The sequence below is a fragment of the Balaenoptera ricei genome, chromosome 14 (genome assembly GCF_028023285.1).
Source record: "Balaenoptera ricei isolate mBalRic1 chromosome 14, mBalRic1.hap2, whole genome shotgun sequence".
Lineage (NCBI taxonomy): Eukaryota > Metazoa > Chordata > Mammalia > Artiodactyla > Balaenopteridae > Balaenoptera > Balaenoptera ricei.
In genome coordinates, this window is record NC_082652.1 from 39,870,672 (window position 1) to 39,889,263 (window position 18,592).

The following is an 18,592-nucleotide window of genomic DNA, read 5'->3' on the forward strand; positions in this document are numbered from 1 at the left end:
CTCTGTTTGAGCCGGGACATCCATCTTCTCCTGCCCTCAGACACCGGTGCTCCTTTGGACTCAGATTGAATTAAACCAGCTTTCCTGGTTCACCAGTTTACATATGGCAGATCATGGAAATTCTCGGCCTCCATAGTCATGTGAGCCAATTCCTATAAAAAAATCTCCTCTTATACAGTCATTCCTCAGTATCCACAGGGGATTGGTTCCAGGACCCACCTTGAATACGAAAATCCAAGGATGATCAAGTCCCATAGTCGGCCCTATGTATCTGCAGTTCCGAATCCACAGATTTAACCAACAATGGATCACGTAGTGCTGTAGAACATATTTATTGAAAAAAATCCACATATAAGTGGACCCACACAGTTCAAACTCATGTTGTTCAGGGGTCAACTGTATATACATATATATTATTGGTTCTGTTTCTCTGGAAAACCCTAATACATTAAGTGATAACTCTAATACTAAACTAAGTGTGGTAAGGAATATAAAGAAATAAATGTCACGATATAGTCCTCAAGGAACTTAGAGTCAAGTTGCTACAGCCAAAGAAACAAGAAACAGTCAGTGAAAGCTACTGAACAGCAACGAATGAATCTTGTTTGTTGATTCATGTCATTTATTCATTCACTGTAAAACACTTCCTGAATCACGAATAATGGTGATTATGCTAGTGAGGAATGGCCATTCTTATCAGAACCTCACTAATTATGCAGAAGCCACCTAATTCACTCTTTGTATCTGGATTGGCAGTTTTTCTTTTTCTCTATTTTTTAACATTTCCATTTCCACAGGCTTAAAGGTAGTTGTGGAATGTGGCTTTTCTTTTCAGAAAATCCAGTTCCAGCATTGTTCCCTCAAGCTAGCAATTCATAGGCTTTCAGATTTTAGTTTAGTGTGACCATTATATTTGTTTCCATAGTGAGAAAATCTATGCCATTTGGGGCACTGGCTCAAGGTAACATGATGAGGGCATGGACCCCTTCCCTGAACTCACTAACAAACTTAAACCATAATTCCTGAGCAGTGATTGAGCCAGGAGTTGAGATGGTGCCAAAGTCACACCATCACCATTCAGAGAACTTGCCAAACTTACTTCAACTTTTTTGTTATTGTTGTTGTCATTAGCACAAAACTTTAATGGATAAATAAAGGACCAGAATATATAGCACCTAACTGCCCTCCAAACTACAGACAATGTTGTCACACAGGCTTTTGGCAATCCAAAAGGAATAGAGTTGAAGCAAGTAACAAGGGGAAATCAATATCTTATTCATGTTAAACCTATCCTAATGCCTCCCTTATGTGACCCACCACACAGAGAATCACTCCATTTCTCTTCAGGTAGAACACAGGGACTCTAAACTTTTCATTTATATATATTAACTTTTAAGAACAGAACTTCACTTAATGAAGCTCTTACCTCTCTCTGTAAAACTGGTGGATTAATAGCAGAGTTTCCAAGCCCCTCATGTAGTTTTTTCATTGTACAACATAGTGATTCAATATTTTTATACATTATAAAATGATCACAGCCATAAATCTAGTTATCATCTGTCACCATACAAAATTAGGGAAGCCCAAATTAACAGTGGAGACAAAAGCAAGGACAAAGGAGGAATTTGAAGGCTCTGGCACCTACAGCTATAGCAAACATTAAACACAACCTAACTTACATCATTGGCTCCCTTGGTTCTCAGGCCATTTGGTTTGGACTGGACTACACCACTGGCTTTTCTGGGCCTCCAGCTTGCAGACGGCAGATTGTTGACCTCTCCATAACTGCATGAACTAATGCCTCATAATAAATCTTCTTCTATATCTATCTACCTATATTTGTATCTATAGCGATAGATCTCTATCTCTAAATATATCCTATTGGTTCTGTTTCTCCGGAGAACCCAGACTAATACAGACCCTCTCATACTTTCAAGTGACGGTCATATTAAGAACAATCTACAGTACAGTATAGACCAGGATATGCTGGAGGCTCTCTAAATTAGTAGGAGGAAATTGAAATTTATTCATAGCCTAAATGAGCTGCAAGAACCCTTGAAAGTTCTTCTAGTCTACTTCTTGCTTTCTCTACCTCTTGATGCATCTAAATATCCATCATTATTAAACAAAAGGTAATTAAACACCAAACTCCACTTGCTAAGCAGAAACTGAAATTATACTATTCTAAGGCATTACAATTGGAGAAATGACAGCCCAGCTGCCTAAGATAAAGCACTGTCATACTTTCGGAAATTAAAAGATAAAAATATTCTCTCCTTTCTTGAGGTATCTCCTCTCTCCAGCCTGTCTGGAGGTGACGGTCTCCAAAGGCTAAGGCTTAGGGAGGAGAAACAAAGAGGACTATTAGAGTAAAGGCTGTTCCTCCTAAGGAGAGTTGGCCTAATAAAATTATTCTCTCTAAAATGCAAATCAAGACCACAATGAGGTATCACCTCACACCTGGCAGAACGGCTATCATCAAAAAGTGTACAAATAATAAATGCTGGAGCAGATGTGGAGAAAAGGGAACCCTCCTACACTGTTGGTGGGAATGTAAATTGGGGCAGCCACTATGGAAAACAGTATGGAGGTTCGTTAAAAAAAAAACTAAAAACAAAAAACAAAAAACTAAAAACTAGTCAATATTATGACATAGTATGAGTGTGTTTCATGTATGGTAATTGCAATCATTGTTGCTTTTGTTGTGGTCATCCATGTACAATGCTTGGTGTCAGTCTATTTATCTCTTGTAAAAATAAAATACAGTGTGTGTGAAAAAAAAAAAAAAACTAAAAACTTAAAACAGAATTACCATATGATCCAGCAATTCCATTCCTGGGTATATATCCAGAAAAAATGAAAACACTAATTTGAAAAGATACATATACCCCAATGTTCATAGCAGCACTATTTACAATAGCCAAGACACTGAAACAACTCAAGTACCCATCAATAGATGCTTGGTTTAAGAAGGCGTGGGATAAATATACAATGGAATATTACTCAGCCATAAAAAAGAATGAAATATTGCCATTTGTAGCAACATGGATGGACCTAGAGAATATCACACTAAGTGAAGTAAGAAATGCATGCTTAAACTATTTCTAAATACACGCGTTGTCTACACTGCATAGAAATCCAAGGGATCTGGGGCAGAGTGGGGGTGTAGGGGATGGATGCACGTTGTAGAATGAAATAATATATGGTATGAGAGAGGCTTATAATATACAGGAAGAGACAAAATATTTACATCCTAAAAATCGCCAGTGAACGCGTGTCAAGATTTGTCAACTGTGCAAGTTGAATATATACAAAATGAAAAACAAATATTATAGGATATCACTTATATGTGGAATTTAAAAAATAATACAAATGAATCTATATGCAAAATAGAAACAGACTCACAGACATAGAAAACAAACTTAGGGTTACCAAAGGGGAAAGGGAGGGGGGAGGTATAAATTAAGAGTATGGGATTAACAGATACAAACCACTATACATAAAATAGATAAGCAACAGGATTTACTGTATAGTACAGGGAACTATATTCAATATCTTGTAATAGCCTGTAATGTAAAATAATCTGAAAATATATATATGTAGATTTATATATATATATATATAACTGAATCACTTTGCTGTATAACTGAAACTAACACAATATTGTAAATCAACTATAGTTCAATTTTAAAAAAATTATTCTCTATAATGACCTGGGAATGAGAAAATTTCTGACTTCCCTTAAGTGGTTCTCCCCCATGCTCAATTTATTCATAGAAAGAATTTTCTTTCCTGTATATTTAAACAATAACACATAAATATTCCAAAATTCTGTGGGAATATAAATGAATTTAATGTAAAAGGAACTGGTCATGCATTTTTTTCACTTAACATATATTGAGTACCTCCGCTGTGTCTGGCACTGCAAAGAGATGAAAAAGGACATGAAGCATCACCCTGACTGGAGCAGAGTCACGGAGAGATGCAACATACAAATATGTGACATTTCACTCAGGACCCAGTAAGGAAAACAGAAACCACTCCAGGTTTTTCAACAAAGACCATCTGAAGTAAGGAATTGGTTGCACAGGTGATGGAAGCATTGATAAAAACAAAGAGGGGTGGTGAAGCACCCCAGACATTAACCAAATCAGGAAACCACTACCACACCTAGAGGATAGAGGAGATGTGAACAGAACCCAGAAACCTCAGAAAAGATGCAGCCCCTGCTGGAAACTGGAAAAACACTCTCAGAAACACAGAAAGAGAGAGAAGGAGAGAGATCCAGCCCTCCCTTCTTCTGCCCTCCATTCCCTCCTTCCAGAGCCTCCCTTAGACAGACTTAGTTGAAGTAGGTTAGTAAGGGAGCCAGAGAAATTGAGATTGCAAAACAAGGGTGAGGAATGGGCCTGAGAACAAAAGGAGACGACTGGTATATGAAGCAACATCCTTGTAGGTGAGCCTAATATGCACTCTTACTTTGTCATACCAAAGCAAGCTTCCAGAAGCCCTATTTTTGCAAGAGAATTCCATAGTCACATGTACCTCCTGGAGACCAGATTGTCCCCAACCAAATCTGATTACACCTCTTCTATGTATCCCATCAGCTTGTATATATTCAACTTGCACAGTGGACAAATCTTGACACGCGTTCATTAGCGATTTTTAGGATGTAAATATTTTGTCTCTTCCTGTATATTATAAGCCTCTCTCATACCATATATTATTTCACTCTACAACATGCATCCATCCCCTACACCCCCACCCTGCCCCAGATCCCTTGGATTTCTATGCAGTGTAGACAACCCACGTATTTAGAAATAGTTTAAGCATGCATTTCAGGAGAATAGCCTAAGGTAACTGTTCATGAAAAAAATTATTCATGGCCAAGTAAGTTTGGGAAAACCATATATTGTATATTCCTCTTAGAGATTTACAATGAAGGTTGGTTAATTTAAAGACTCAGAGAAGTCCTCCAGGGTTTCCTATGTTAATTAAGTTAACACAGAACACATCTGTTTTACAATGCCTATGAATACACTTTGGTAAACGCTGATTCGGATCATGTCATCACAATGTCAGTCTAAGCATCGGTAGCATTTATTGTTCAGGGCATTGTGTGAGGTACTGCTGGATATATTGGATTGTAAGATACAATCTATTCCCACAGATGATTATAATAAAGTTGAACCAGAACATATAAATAAAGAGATAAATAATAATTTAAGGCACCACGGCATAAGTACAGAAAGGGTGGTCCAAACAAAAAGTGCAGCTAGGGTGCATGGGAGGCAGGATTGCTATAAGCTAAGTGTTTAGGGAAAGTTCTAGAAGAATATGAGACGAGTTAATCCTCGGGAGAAAACACACACACACACACACACACAGAGGCAAAACTATGGATGGCATATTTGCAATAAATAAGAAGACTACTTAAGAGTTTGTACAAGTACATAGAGTAAGAGTGTAACAGACCTTGCTCCAATTTCTATAGTAAGGATCTGGATCTTTATCATACAGGCCAAGAGGAGGTCTTTGAGTGAAGAGGAAACATTTCAGAGGCAAGGGTATTTACAGAAAGTTGTGCTGCCCTCAGCAATTAGAACAAAAAAGGCTTTCTTCTTGATCTCTTAGCTTAGGTTCCCCCAAAAAGCAAAGCCTGAGACAAGGTCTGGTGTACAGGTATTTTATTTTGGGATGTGATCCCAAGGACCCAGAGCTGGAGACTGAGAAGAGCACAAGAGGGAAGAGGAGAAGCCAATGCAATCAAGCTCCTTGCCCCTGTGGGAAACTGAGGCTTGATCCCCCAGGACCCTCTAAAAGAACCGTGAAGAATGCATCTCTGAATTGTTCATCCAAGAGATTAAAGTGAGAAATATTTATCTATCAATTCCGATCACCCTTTAATTAAGGGTTGCTCTCACATCTGAAGGTTTGTGTATGCTCCAGAATGCCCAAATGGGTTTCTGCAGGCATCCCACTTAGTATAGGCAGAGCAGCCCTGGAGCAAAAAGTAAGAAATACACAGTGAGGCTCAGGTACAGTGTTTTCAAGTTAACACCTGCATGCAGCTGGTGACCCCAACTATGGCTGGAGTTAAGAGGGGTCCAAGAGGATATCTCCATAAGTGATGTATAATATAACCTCCAAAGGAAGATCAATCCAGTCCAAAACCTTATTTCTAGGTTCCTACCTGATTCCTTTTTCTTAAGTCCTTTGTACCACGGTTCTCGCAGGTGATCAACTCCAGGGTTTTCGCATTGTTTTTTTTTTCCTCCTTCCATTTTCCCCTATCATTCTAAAAAAAGGAAACAAAAATAACCAAATCTTTTGCTTCAACTTATTTATACACACAAAAAATGAATTTTCAGATTTGTTTAATAAGGTACATATGATGGCGAAAAGACCACCAGAAGTTCCCAGACAAGATGTGCATGCTCTGTACATAAACAATTACTTCCATAAGAAATTTTTCAATAACTTTTACACTTCTAGGACAGTTCTGCAACTCCAATCGGCACAAACCAAAGCACTGAAGTCACTGTCCTGCTCATCACTCCAGAACACGTCTGCCTTGGCAGACACCAGACTTGAAGAGGTAGTTCTTCAAAACTGCCAAAACCAGCAATACTCATCATCCATTCATTCAATAAATATTTGTTGAAGACCTACTATGATCCAGGCACTGTTCTAAGCTCTGGGAATAAAGTTTAATAAAATAGACTGTCTCCGGTCTCATGAAACTTACAATCTAGTTGTAGGGGAAATACACAAATAAATATCTAATATGTTGAGTGATAACACAAACTATGGGGAAAAATAAACAGTATAAGAGAATAAAGGATTGCCATATGAGGAACGGAAGGATGGGTATTATCATTTTATATAGCATAGGTTATAAAATGTGATATTTGCACAGAGGCATGAAGGAGATGAGGGGATAAGCCATGTGGATATATGGGGAAGAAACCTACCAGACATAGGTAAAAGAAGCACTAAGACCCTGAGGCAAAGCATGCTTGGCCTGTCCAGGGAAGAGCGAGGAGGCCAGTGCAGCTAGAGTAGAGTGAGCAAGGAGGGATGTAAAAAGAGAAGGGTCAGAGAAGCAGCCTCTGGTAGATGGGATATGACATAGGGCCCTGGAGATCCTTATAAAACCAGGTTTTACTGTGATTGAAACAGGAAGTCATTGAAGAATTCTGAGTAGAGGAGGCACAAAACAACTTATGTTTTTAAAGGATCATTCTGACTATGGAGAATAGATGTAGTGCACTGGGGTAGAAGCAAGGAGGACAGTTGGGAAGATAGGCTAGAGATGATGATGGCCCAGATGAGGATAGTAGCAGTGGGCTTCCTGAGAAATGGTAGGATTCTAATTTTGAACATAGTTACAAGATTAGCTGATGGATTGGATGTGCAGTATAAGAGAAAATAAGGAGTCAAAATGACTCCAAGATTTTTGACCGGAACAACTAGAAGAATGAAGCTGTCATTTAACAAGACAAGGAGGATTGCGGGCTTGGGGTTGGAGAAAATTAAAAGCTCAGTTTAGGGCATGTTAAATATGAGATATTTGTTAAACAAGTGGGGATGTCAAATAGGAAGCTGAACATAGGCAGTCCTCCCTCTGCACAATTCTGAAACTTTGCACAAATTTCAGTTACCACAGTTTCATTAAATAACAGCAGTCCTCCAACAGTGTGGTTCAAATTCCAGTTACCCACAGCGTATTAACTATGAGTAACTGCAGAAAGTACAACTCCTCTGCTTCCTTGGCCCACAGATCACCACATGTTTAACAGATGCACATCATGATCAGCGACCAATCACATCACTTCTTTCAGAGTCTGTCTGTGATTGTCACTGCACATCTTTTTAATTTTTTTTATAAATTTATTTTATTTTACTTATGGCTGAGTTGGGTCTTCATTGCTGCGCGCAGGCTTTTCTCTGGTTGTGGAGAATGGGGCCACTCCTTGTTGCGGTGCGCAGGCTTCTCATTGTCGTGGCTTCTCTTGTTGTGGAGCACAAGCTCTAGGCATGCGGGCTTCAGTAGTTGTGGCACACGGGCTCAGTAGCTGTGGCTCGCGGGCTCTAGAGCGCAGGCTCAGTAGTTGTGGCGCACGGACTTAGTTGCTCCACGGCATGTGGGATCTTCCCGGACCAGGGCTCGAACCCGTGTCCCCTGCATTGGCAGGCGAATTCTTAACCACTGCGCCACCAGGGAAGCCCAAGCCATTGCACCTCTTTTATTCAGTTCCCACACAGACTGCAAAGTGTGTTGTTGTGTTGTCTCCTTATCTCCCAGTGATAAACCCACATGACATTCCACCAAAATGGGTACTCAAAAGAGGAAACTGGTCAACCAAGATGAAAATGTAGCAAAGAAAAAAGTGGTAACTCTGGAAGTGAAATTTGAATCAAACATAAATGGAGTTATAGAAGGAATAGCTGACCTGGCTACCATCAAGAGACTCTACATATGCAGCCACAGGTGCCTAGTGAAGGCAAGCTATGGACACAAAGGAGGAAAGCAGTTGTAACGAAAAAGATGAAGGTGTCCCGGAGGGGGTGATCCTGGCAAAAACCTTCACTTTAGAGAAACTCTTGGAGATATTTCACAACACTGAAAGCACAGAGGCTAAAATGTTGGAAGCTGATCCAAACTTAGAAAGGACTGTGATAATTTGCCAGGGCATAGAAAAGATGCTGGCTCTGTATCACATTATACAACAGGAAGATGGCAAGCATGGTTCAAACTACTCTTGATAAGTATTTTACAAAGAAATAAAAACTAATTCTCAATGTTTCTAATATTTTAAATTAGCATACTAAACTAAATTAAAAAGTTTTTAAATATCGGTTTTTATTTTTTCATTTCCCTACACATTTATAACTGACAGTAAGAGTTTTTACTTTCTGACAACATTTTTAAGGTTCCAGAAAAATCATAATTTTTCTCATTGATTATTAAGAACACTTTGCACAGTTTCAGTTTGCATGGTCATTTTTATGGTCCCCCAGTGTGCAAAATGAGAACTGCCTGTATGTGAATTTGGAGTTTAGGAGAAGTCCAGCCTGGAGACATAAATTTGTGAATTATCACTGGATAGATGATATTCCAGGATGAGATCACCTTGAGAGTGAGTGTAGATAAAGAAAAGGTCTAAGGACTGGGCCCCGGGGAACTCCAATGATTAGAGTTTAGGGAAAGGAGGAAGAATCAACAAAGAAAGCTGACAGAGAGTGCTAGTGAACTAGAACAAAAACCGAGAGAGAGGTGTCCCAAAGCCAACAAAGGGTTGCAAGGAAAGAGTAATCAACTGTACTGCTGGTGAGACAAGCAAGACAATACCTAGGAATCGACCATCGTATTTGGTTGGCAATATGAAGGTCACTGGTGCCTTGACAAGAGCTGTTCTCAGTAAAGTGATGGGATGAAAGCCTGATTAGAGTGAGTTCAAGAGAGAATGGGAGGAGAGGAAAGGGAGCAACGACCACAGACAACCCCTCTGAGGAGACTCTCTGTAGGTAGCTGGAATAGGATATGAGTCCAGAGAACTGTCTTTTTAAGACGGACACTGTCACAGAACATTTGTATGCTGACTAACGCAATTAACTGGAGAGTTGATACTTGGAGATGTTGATGCCAGGAGAAGGAACAATTATTAAAGCAATGTCCTTGAAAGAGGGTAATATCTTATACTCAAGTGGAGAAGCTTCCCCTAGACTCGGACATGGCCTAGCAAGAGGGCCAGACTAAGGAATTCTTCAGGATTCAGTTGGCTCAACTATAAAATGAGACTGGATTAGACCAGAGGTTTTCAAAGTGTGGTCCCCAGACCACCAGCATCAACATCACCTGACAATTTTGTTAAAAATGCAAATTCTCAGGCCCCATCCAAGACCTACTGAATCAGAAATTCCATTCTGGAGGTGGGCCTAGCAATCTATGCTTTAATAAGCCCTCCTGGGGATCCTGATGCACCCTAAGGTTTAGAACCACTGGACAAGATGATCTTTAAAGCATCTCCTGGCTCTATCTTCTGTGAATCTTACGCTTCAGGAACCTATTCCTTCCAATATCTATTAAGATTTCATAATATTGAAATATTATTTTTAAGTAAAAGTTCAAGAACCCAAGCTGTTTTCTAATTTTTGTCAGTCCCCAAGAGCCAAATCAAACAATAATAACATTTATGCATCTTAAAATCATGTTTATTCCAATTTCCAACACAACTATTTCATGGTAGAGTATTCAACTTAGCTTTGAGGACATCAGTAGAGACATATATCAGTAAAGTATACTTTTTATGAAAAATCTTTGGGAATTAAAAACTATTGCTCTCAAGTTGTTTGGCATTGTTTTGTATTGCTTGGAGTACATTATTCCCCAGGAGCAGAGCAGACAAGGAAAGACAGGTGACATTAATCCCGTCCCACACTGTTGTTCTTTGGGAACTTGGGTCTCTCCAGCCACACACTTGGAGGAAATTCCATACAAACAGAGGAAGCCAGACTCTTTCTGGGAGAACTTAGTAGCTGACTTACTACATTAGACATTGATGCCTGCTAAAGATAAAACCTGGGAAAAGACCTCAGGTCCTATTCTCCATTGTTGCTGCCTGGGCCAGTGTGTATGTCTCAACCACGCACATTTCCCTGGGTGGGGGGCGTCATCAGTGTGCAGCTGTGACAGGATTGCTGATGTTTACAGTAGCAAGTTAGCACTGCTTTATGCCAAATCATGTTGTTTCTTATTTTAAAGATGAGAACAATTCCTTCTCTCCCCCACTCCATTGTTATTTGGTTTACTAGGCTTGCAGGAGAAGGAAGCAGTAAATTACTAAAGCAAAAAAGTGTAAATCTCACCAGGGTGTGCTCCTCAAATTTGGATGAAGCTTAGCATACCAATCTGATGTGATGATACAGAAAACAGATCCTCTCTGCTTTGTGGTAAGTTGGTTTGGCAAAGTGAAATGAAAGTCATTAGACACTTTCCTGTGTCAGTGTCCGCACTTTTCTAGAAGCTCCAAGTCTAGCCACCTGTCCTAGTGCCTAGTTTGATGGCTCCAGAAAGCAAACTGGTTAGGGAACACTGAGGAGCTGGCCAAGGAGAACACTCTCTCTTGAAGCTTTTCCAAAATCCTTTCCTTATTTAATTCCATTAGTTAATAGCAAATTCTCCCATCAGTGTATGTTAATAACGATGTACTGGGGGGGGGGGGTGGGCAGGGAGGGGAGAATAACAATTTCCTTAATCAGAAAAGAAAGGAAGATTTACCTTAAAGCACAAATTATTTTCAAACCACATCTATAGAAAGCCAGTGTTAAAAAGAGGCCAGCGGATGCATAAACAACTTACCTATAATCTGAATAAGTCATCTACTTCCTCTATTCAACCATCCTTTCCTGAACAGTGTCAGTTCCAGCCCGGCTCAGCCACCTCCCTCTACTTTAGTGGGTCTCAACCCTGGCTGTACACTGGAGTCACCTAAAGAGCTTCAAAAAATACTGAGGCCTGGGTCCCACCCCCAAGCATTCTGAGGATTTGTAAAAGCTCTCCTTTGGTGGTCCTAAAATGCAACCAAAGTGAAGACACTGCTCTGATGCTTCCCTCTCTTTTCTCCTCAGCTTCCCATCTGCCCTTCAAGACCAGCACCTCGGGCTCCCCCCTCCCCGGGAGAGGATGAGATAATAAAGGCGGACCTAGTAGTTCTTAGGACACTGACTCCCAGATTGACTGATACAATAAGAACCACTCAGGGCACTTAACAAAACATACACATTCCTGGGCTCCTCCCCTGGAGATTCTGATTTAGTAATTCTGGGACGAGGATCTGGAATCTATATTCACCCCCATGAGGTTCATATGAATAGCAAAGTTTGGGAAACACAATTTTAGGTCTTTTCTACCCAAAAAAAAGGTCCATAGACTAGCAGCATTGGCATCACCTGGGACTTGTTAGAAATGCAGAACCTTAGGCCCCATCCCAGACCCACTGAAGCAAAATCTGCATTTTCACAAGCTCTCAGGTGATTCCTATCACATTACAATTTCCCTAGTTGGTTTCCCTTACTTTGATCTCCAAAGCTTTGATTCTTCATTTTCCCTATTAGATTAATTCAGACTCACCTCTCCATTGCAATGATAAAGGATTACTCATGAGAAATAATTATATTGAAACTGATAAAATACATTATCTGAATTATCATAAATGGGCCAATTACTTTACTCTGGTGTTGGTAATATTTAAGATGAGCCTTAGGGAGGCTCAGTATCAACTCAAGAATTGAATGTTATAAAGCAGAAGCTAACACACCATTGTAAGGCAATTATACTTCAATAAAGATGTTTAAAAAAAAAAAAGAATTGAATGTTGCACTCGGTTCAATAGATAATAATCTATTTCAAAGCCTAATAAACACTAATTAGAAGCTCAGGGTTGGAAAGAACTTTAAAGATGACAAAGTCCTACCATTAGTCTGAATCACTACAAATCCCCAGTCAAGCAGCCGTCCAGTTTAGACATGAACACCCCTCAATGACAGGGAACTCATTACCTCCCTAGACAGTCCATTTCATCTTTGGTCAGCTCTGACCAAAAAAAAAAGAAAATCATACATTGAAAAATGATTTCCCTGTATTTCTTTTAATTAGAAACGTTTTATTTTGTTTTTGGAAATTTTTGTAGAATTTTAGAGGTCATGGGACAGTTTACAGCAAGGATGCAGCTTCTCCACATGTTTAACTTTTTGCAAATACTAAAAATGTTCAGTAGCTGGCAGGGAGCATGCTGGCACTATGTACACACTAGTACATGAATCACATTCCTTACCCTCAACGTACTTGTAGCCTAATGACATACAGAATAAATCAGGAGTTATATACTTTGTGATATGTGATAAAATAGGGGTAATGCAGGACCACAGGAGCTTATCAGAGGGTACCTAACCCAGTCTGGAGGAAGAAAGTCCCTGAGAAGTGACATCAAACCTGAGGCTGAAGCACGAGTGGCTGTAAATCAGTGTTGCCAATTTTTCCATAGTAGGAAATTGTTTTATCTTTTCTCCAATGCTATACTGAATCTCACTTAACTGGCAATAACTTTCTATTTACTTTTGGTTTTCAAAGCCTAAAAGAGGCCAATGCAAAAATGTAATCTTATATCTGACTTAAAGGCTCCAGCAGCACCTTCAATGTGTTAGGATTGGGAGGAGAATGAAGGAAAAGGGCAGGCATCTCTTTATCTAACTGGACACAGTAATGGTTTTCTCAGTGTGTCTCTGGTGAGCATGGACTTCTCTTGATGCAAGCTCTCTTATGTGCACATGTGTGAGTTCCTCAGAGGGCCCTGCAAGTCCTCTCCACCACACAGTTCCCAGACACTCCTGCTCTTCCACCCTCACCCATCCATCCATCCCACAACGGGTGCCCCTTGCTCACAGGTAGTCCTCTTGGCTAGGGTATTGGCAAGATGTCTTAACTCAGCTACTTTCCATGGTGTTCCACTCTCTAGTTTGAAGGACACAAAATCAACACACACAAAAAAATCATATTTCTAAATACTAGAAATAAACAATTAAAAACCAAAAATTTTAAAACAATATCACTTAGAATGTCCCGAGAAGAAGTAAATACCAAGTTGTAAACCTAACAAGAATGTGCAGGTTCTGTGTGCTGAAAACTACAAAATGGTAATGAAATAAGACCTAAATAAATGGAGGCACATACGATGTTCACAAATTAGAAGACTCAATGTACTTAAACTTCTCCCCAAACTGATCTACAGATTTAATACAATTACAATCAAAATCCCAGCAGAACTTTTTGTAGATAAATACAAGCTGGTTCCATAATTTAGATGAAGAGGCAAAGGAATTATAAGAGCCAAAATAATTTTGAAAAAACAAGAACAAAGTTGAAGAACACACACTACTGATTTTAAAATTACTAATAAACATGGTAATCAAGACAAGATGTTAATGAAGAAGGAATGCAGCCATAAATCAATGGAACAAAATAAAGACACATGCAAATATAATTAATTGATTTTTGAAAAAGGTACAAAGAACACCAACAGAGAAAGAATAGTTTTTTCAACAAATAGTTGTGCAACACTTGGACAACCATATGCAAAAAAATTAACCCCTTCCTAAACCCTACACTTCATACAAAAATTAAATCAAAATTAGATCATAGAAATAAATGTAAAACAGAAAACTATAAAACATTTAGAATAAAACATAGGAGAAAATCTTGATTACCTTGGGTTAGGCAAAGAGTTCTCAATCATGACACTGAACACACAATTCATTTATAAAAATTAAAAAATTGAACTTCATCGAAATTAAAAACTTTTCCTCTAAAGCTCCTCAAAAAGCTAAACATAGAATTACCATATGACCCAGCAATTTCACTCCTAAGTATATAGCCAAAAGAACTAAAAGCAATAACTCAAACAAATACTTGTACATCCATAGTCATTGCAGCATTATTCAAAATAGCCAAAAGGTGAAAACAGCCCAAGTGACCATCAAATGAATGAATAAACAAAAATGTGGTATATACATACAATGGAATATTATTCAGCCTTAAAAAGAAATTAAATTCTGATACATGCTACAACACGGATGAACCTTGAAAACATTATGCTTCGTGAAATAAGCCAGTCACAAATATTACATGATTCTGCTTATATGAGGTACCTAAAATAGGCAAATTCATAGAGATAGAAAGTAGAATAAAGGTTACCAGAGGTTGGGAGTGGGAGGGAATGGGAGTTATAGTTTAAAGGGTACAGAGTTTCTGTTTGGGGTGATGAAAAATTTTTGGAAATAGGTAGTGGTGATGGTTGTACAATATTGTGAATGTAACAAGTCATGCACTTAATAATGGTTAAAATGGCAAATTATATATATACATGCACATGAATTTACCTCCACAATTTTGAAAAAAAACAATTTTTAAAAAATGGGCAAAAGAGTTCAACAGACACTTCAGCCAAGAGGATATAGAATGACAAATAAACACATGAAAAGATGCTCAACATCATTAGCTAGGGATATGCAAATTAAAACCATGATAAGGTATCACTACACACCTACTAGGATTACTATAATAAAAAAAAAAATCATGTCAATACCAAGTACTGGATGGAACAACTGGCACTCTCCTATGTTACTGGTGGGAGTTCAGAATTATAACAGCCACTCTAGAAAAGAGTTTGGCAGGTCCTTATCAAATTAAACATATACATATCATATGACTCATCAATGCCATTCATAGTTATTTACCCTCGACAAATAGAAATTATATTCACCCCGATACCTGTACACAAATGTTTATAGCAGCTCTATTCATAATAGCCAAATCTGCAAACAACTGAAATGTACTTCAATGGGTACATGGGTAAACAAACTGTGGTGCCTCTATCCAATGGAATACTAGTCCCATCCAATGCAATACTAGTCAGCAACAGAAAGGGACTAATTATTGATACTGTCTTAGTCAGCTCAGGTTGCTATAATGAAATACCACAGACTGGGTTGCTTAAATAACAGACATTTATTTTTCACAGTTCTGGAAGCTGGAAAATCGAAGGTCAAGGTGCTAACAGATTCAGTTCTTGGTGAAGGACCACCTCCTGAGGCAGAGAGAGGGGCTCTGATGTCTCTTCCTCTTCTTGTAAGGGCACTAGTCCCATCATGGGTGCTCCACCCTCATGACCTCATCTAAACCTAATTATCTCCCATAGGCCCCAACTCCAAATACTATCACATTAAGGGTTAGGCCTTTAACATATGAATTTTGAGAGGACACAAACATTTAGTCTATAACAGATACATACCACAACATGAAAGAATATCAAAGACATTATGCTCAGTAAAAGAAGTCAGTCTCAAAAGGTTACATACCGTATGCTTCCATTTATATGAGATTGTAGAAAAGGCAAAACCACAGGGACTAAGAACAGATCTGTGGTTGCCAGGAGCCACAGGTGGGGGAGGATATGACAACAAAGTGTCAGCATAAGGGAGTATTTGGGGTGATAGGTCAGTTCTGTATCTTGACTATGATTGTTGTTACAAAATTTCATACACGTTAAAACTCTTAGAGCTGTATACTCCCCTGCAAAAGTCAATTTTCCCCATGTTAGTTTAAAAATTAAATTAAATTAAAAATGTTAATGGCAGCAGATTCTACTCAGGGAACTAAGTACCAGGAAACAACATTTATTTAAAACTACAGGTGAGATCCGTACTAGTCTAAGTAGACTAGAGTGATGGTCTGTTTAAGGGAAATCACTTTTATCAAAAAAGTACTGGAACTGTTGTTAACCTTGCAAATGTCAAAAGAGCAAAGTATGTGGAGACAAATTAGCACCAGCCTGTGAATCCAGCAGTGAGAAGAAGGTTCATGGGGAGGGAAGTAAGGGTTGTTGCTCAAATATCAGTGTCCAGTGGGGTCTGAGCTTGAGGAAAACTAGATTGACCTAATGCCAGAAGAACATGAGCAACAGTCAGATCTGAAGAAGGGAGAGGCAGCTCCTCAGTGTCCACTTTCAAAGGAAGTGATTCAGAGGGCCACTGACTGGGTGTCTGAGCCCAAGACCGTGCAGCTGCCTAGGGAATAGGGCCCCAGGGGAAGTCACTGGAGTGAGTGCCCCCTGGAATTTGTCCTGTGGAGACCTGCCAGCATAAACACTAACATCCAAGTTAAACCTCCTCTGAATTAAGGGTAAAGGTGTGGGGGGAAGTTTCCAGTGGAATCCTGCCCAGTGGTTAATTACAAATGACAGAATTTAAATCTCCCATGCTTGGGTCTTCTCTGTTTGAACGGAAATAGAGATGGATAAACTGTTTATTTCTTTCATCTACTGGTGGGGATGGGGTGGGGGGACTCTCTTTAGGTGTTTAGTTACAAGGAGCTGTTAATTTAGACTCTCAAAGTGAGGGTAAATTCTTTGAAATAAAACAGAAGATTATAGAGGTGAGTATGTAATTAAAGAATTTTAATTAGGGCGTCCCTGGTGGCACAGTGGTTAAGAATCCGCCTGCCAATGCAGGGGACACAGGTTCAAGCCCTGCAGGGGATCCGGGAAGATCCCAGATGTCGCGAGGCAACTAAGCCTGTGCGTCACAACTACTGAGCCTGCGCTCTAGAGCCCGCGAGCCACAACTTCTGAAGCCCTTGCGCCTAGAGCCAGTGTTCCGCAACAAGAGAAGCCACTGCAATGAGAAGCTTGAGCACCACAACAAAGAGTAGCCCCCACTCGCTGCAACTAGAGAAAGCCCGCACGCAGCAACGAAGACCCAACGCAGCCAAAAATAATTAAAAATAAAAAAAGAATTTTAATTATTGTGTAGAAAATAGTAATGTGGACTTCCCTGGTTGCACAGTGGTTAAGAATCTGCCTGGCAATGCAGGGGACATGGGTTCAAGCCCTGGTCTGGGAAGATCCCACATGCCACAGAGCAACTAAGCCCATGTGCCACAACTACTGAGCCCGCATGCCACACCTACTAAAGCCCGGGCGCCTAGAGCCCGTGCTCCGCAACAAGAGAAGCCACTGCAATGAGAAGCACGTGCACCGCAACCAAGAGTAGCCCCCGCTCGCTGCGACTAGAGAAAGCCCGCGCACAGCAATGAAGACCCAACGCAGCAAAAAATAAATAAATAAAATAAATTTATAAAAAAGGAAATAGTGATGCACATACAGTAGAAACTAACACAACATTGTAAAACAGCTAAATAAAAAAAAAGAATAGTAATGAACAGTGATGGTGTCTTAAAATAGTTTTACTATGTGCACCATGTAGTCTTTGTGTATTTGTTTCTGAAACCCATCCCTTAATTTGGCAGAGTTGTATGTGGATGACTATAATCGTCCACCAGAGGGAGACTCACGACTGTGCTTTCCCCTTGGGGTTCCTTCAGGTTTAATGAGTACTTTGGTCAAAATCTCTACCACATGTTGGTACAGAGAGAGGCAATCCAAGATGGAGAAGAGATTTATGGTTCTGGAATGAGATAAAAGGATTCTGGTCTCCTTAACTGTCCTGCTTTTCCTCTGGGCCTTAGGTGACTTTCTCCTCCTGATCCTCTGGGGTCTGCAAAGCTGAGCTATTTGTCTGCCTTGTAAAGTAAAGCCCTTTGGATTCCTGGCACTGTCCAAGCTGAACAAACTGTATGGGAATACTGCCACCCCACCCACCCACTGCCAAAGGAACGTGTCAGCTCAAGGAGGCATTTACTAAATTTCAAGAGATCTCTCCAGGGATTATAAATGCCCTGATGGAGCCAAAGGCAATCCGACCCTGAGCCACACCATGGAATTTGGTGGACGATGGTTTTAGTCTTCTTTGGAAGGATTCTTTTGCTAATTCACTCAACAAAGAGGAAGACTTTACCGGGACACAGGTATTATTTCATATTTTAAAAGGGGTCTCTAATAATAGGAAAAATCTAACAATGAAATAAACCTGTCATTAGAAGCACGCAAAGGCTGTTCTGAAAACCATCTCTGGACTTCCCTGGTGGCACAGTGGTTAAGAATCTGCCTGCCAATTCAGGGGACGTGGGTTCGAG

General features: G+C 39.7%; 1 long non-coding RNA gene across 3 annotated transcripts in view; it reads right to left on the reverse strand.

Annotated features, from left to right (window-relative positions):
• Positions 1 to 15,955, reverse strand: part of LOC132347470 (uncharacterized) — a 317,923-nt gene extending 301,968 nt beyond the window's left edge. For 2 of the 3 annotated variants that reach the window (XR_009497201.1, XR_009497203.1), the window contains exons 1-2: positions 15,919 to 15,955; positions 6,194 to 6,298 (exon numbers count right to left, since the gene is read on the reverse strand). This is a non-coding gene — a long non-coding RNA (uncharacterized LOC132347470). Of the gene's footprint in view, positions 1 to 6,193; positions 6,299 to 11,365; positions 11,409 to 15,918 lie in introns of those variants that run through there. The other variant, XR_009497202.1, reaches the window with a different exon arrangement.
• Positions 15,956 to 18,592: the final 2,637 nt, after the last annotated feature.